At 36.1% G+C, this 3,321-nt stretch overlaps 1 protein-coding gene across 2 annotated transcripts in view; it reads left to right on the top strand.

Moving 5' to 3' along the window:
- Nucleotides 1–3,321, top strand: part of THSD7B (thrombospondin type 1 domain containing 7B) — a 793,340-nt gene that overhangs the window by 381,916 nt on the left and 408,103 nt on the right. The gene's annotated exons all lie outside the window — the stretch shown is intronic.

Here is a 3,321-nt window from a genome sequence, read left to right as displayed (position 1 = left end):
AATTGGTGCAGCCTCTATGAAAAAAAGTATGGCGTTTTCACAAAAAAATAAGAATAGAGCTATCATATGACCCAACGATCCCTCTTCTGGGTATCTACCACCCCCCCCATTTGAAAACACTTATTCATAAAGATATATGCACCCCTATGTTCATTGAAGCATTATTCACAATAGTCAAGACATAGAAGTTTTCTATTTTTAATGAGGTCAATAATGGTAAACTGTATTTCCCTAAGAAATTATCCATTTCATTTGAATTTTCAAATTTATTTGCACAGTTTACCGAGTAGAAATGAGGGAAAAGGTAAGAAAAGAAATACAAATTTTTGAAAAAGCATGAGCAATTTATAAGCATATGTATACATACAGATCTGCTTTGGTAAAGCTAAATTAATGAATGAAAGAATGAATGAATGTATGGGGAGAAGGGAAAGCTCTTCTTTGCAAAAGAAAGCTAACCAATAAGCATGCAATGAATGATGGAATTCGAAAATCATTATTTGCAATTATCATAATAATAATTTAGTCAGGCAAAAAACATCAGTGAATGTTGAAACTGTGGATGGAAGTTTGAGGTAGAATGGGATATTTACCTAATCTGAAAGTATATGTCCACAAGATACATTTTAAGAACAAAAGATAACTTTACAGGTGAAAAGACCTAGCAGACATAGCTTGAAAAAATTAACTATCAGCAGTAATGAGGCCAATGGACAGCATGGTCCTCTTTTTACGATACCCTAAGGAAAAGTCAGCATCGTTTCTGTGGTATTCCTGCCTGCCAGAGGTGTGTACTCTGATTCTAATCATGAGGAGCTGTCTAATGTAATTATGGACAAACACAAATTATTAGGGGCTTTCTGCAAAATAACTTCAAAAATATTAGTCATGAAATGCGCACAAAGACTGAAGAACTCACTTTTTCAGATTAAAGTAGAAAAAGATGCAAAATACAATATGAGTTTGGATTTGCATTATTGATATAATTAGCAAAATCTGAAAAGGTCTAGAAATTAGAGGATGATATTATTTCAACTTTAACTTACATTGTTTATGAAACCCAGCAGAGGGAGAGAGAGAGAAAGAGAGAGAGAGAGAGGTGGGAAGAGAGAGAGGAGAGAAGAGCAGAGGGGAGGAATAAGGAGGAGAGGGGAGGGAATCCAGTTTACTGTGTAGGAAAATATAACATTCAGACAATCTTGTTGAATGCAGGAATATTCTGTTTCATTCTTGTAACTTTTGTGTAAGTTTGTGTCTTAATCCATTCAGGCTGCTCTAATAGAATACTATAGATCAGCTGGTAAATCCAAAATCAAGGTGCCAGCAGCTTCCTAGTCATAGACAACCATCTTCTCACTGTGTCATCACATGGCAGAAGGGGTAAAGGTGCTCTGGGGTCTCTTTTATAAAAGTGCTAATTTCATTGATGAGAGTCCTACCCTCACGATCTAATTGCCTCCCAAAGGCCCCACTTTCAGATGCCATCACATTGGGGATTAGATTTTAACTCATAATTTCAGGGGACCGCCTATAGCAGTATGAAATCATGTAAAAAATAAAAAATAAATTGAAATAAAGATTAAATGACTGAAATATGTGTCAGTTAAAATATATACAGCGGAAGAAATAGAGATACCATATTGTAGGAAGAGAAAATTTTTGGACAGTGTGTAATGATGAGCTATTGAAGGTTTGGATAGGAGATGTCAGAGTAAGTCATAAGTTTTATGAAGATGAACTGGGACACATGAAGCACAATTGGTAGTTCAGAATTGCTCTAGTGAGAGAGAGCAGGAGGAATCTTTATTCTTGGGTTCTGGGTGCTTAGAAACATTACTGAAACAGCCCCAATATCCTTTTCCCATAATTTTAGGGCATTGGCATTCATTCAGAAAGTTTAGTGCATATTGTTTCTAAAAACTAAAAATGCATGATTTCCTTTAGTGTAACAAATGTCTACTGTACTCGTGAAGTAAGACCAGGTCTACAAGGCCATTGATAGCCAATCGAATCCCTTTTATTCAAATGCCTTCATCTGTTTCCTATTCCGCACCACTTATGCACACATGAATGGTGTATAGGTGTGGGGAGAGGGCAGGTGAGTTCAGTTTTTATTTTCAAGGAGTCGGGAGTACATCCTTCATGCCTCTCTTTCTACTCCATCTTTCTGCTTCCCTGCTCTTCTATTATTTAGTTCCTACTTTTCATTACTTCTTTACCAAAGAGAAGAAAGAGAAGTGGAAATACTGAGTCTGTGTTGTTATTTACCAGAAAATTTTCAAGCTACTATAGCTACAGAAATCAGTGGGACAAGTGGATTTCTCGTGCCCTCATTTGTTTTCTTCCTTTTGGGTTTCCTCTGTCCACTGCTTGACCCTGTCCCCCAATTACAAAAGGAAAATATGAGAAATGGTATTTTCTCTTTATGATTTGTTAATGGTGTAACCTGCAACAATATCCCTAAAACCTCTGAAGGGTAGATCAGAATACTTAGAGAAGAATGACGTATTTAACTAAAATCTATTTACAGAGAGTAAATGGAAAGACAGTTCACACCTCCTCCCAAGCTTTTAGAAGCTGCACTTGCAAGATAATTCCACTGCTACTTCAACCACTCAACATTCTGAGGAAAAGAAACTCAGAGTTTCAGGTGCTATTTTCAACCATCTGAGTGATGACCAGATAATGCCCCCCTTTCTCCTCACTGCATGTATAATTTTTGAGTGGTAAAAAAATGTGTTTAGAAAAAAGCTAGGGCAAGAGCACTATCTGTAAAATGGGAATGTGTATCCTGATCAACTCCTGATTTCTATAGATTCTCATTAAATAGTTGTATCTTCAACACAAAATTTTGCTCTAAGATGTTGATAAGTGAGCAGTTACACATGAAAAATCTTTTGGAAAGTATATTTGTTTTTTATTTTTAGACTAGAAATTGAAATTACCTTACCATTTTTTTTATCCTTATTATTTGAGTATTAGGATACCTTTGGGGGAATATTGTCATGGTTTCATCTGAGGTCTTCGAGTGGGGGAATTTAAATGTCCTGGATTTGCATTATCTATTTGAAATAAACAATCAGAAGAATGGATGACTGTAAGGCACGTCACTTTACCAATAGGGGGCAGAGCTGAGTTACACAGCATCTTCAACAGAGCCTTGTGTGATCTACAGTGTAACAGAGTAATTAATGGTTATGCCCTCCCAGTCTACAAGTGACTTGTATTACATAACCTTCTACGAGTAGCTCGTCACTGGCAATGGTGAACATGTTTTAGGAACAATGCTTTTTTTCAGGTTTTATTTTCATTTTTCTTTCT

The sequence above is a fragment of the Pteropus vampyrus genome, unplaced genomic scaffold (assembly GCF_000151845.1).
Source record: "Pteropus vampyrus isolate Shadow unplaced genomic scaffold, Pvam_2.0 Scaffold17, whole genome shotgun sequence".
NCBI lineage: Eukaryota > Metazoa > Chordata > Mammalia > Chiroptera > Pteropodidae > Pteropus > Pteropus vampyrus.
Note: the sequence above shows the minus strand (reverse complement) of the source record. Positions and strands in the feature narration are given on the sequence as shown.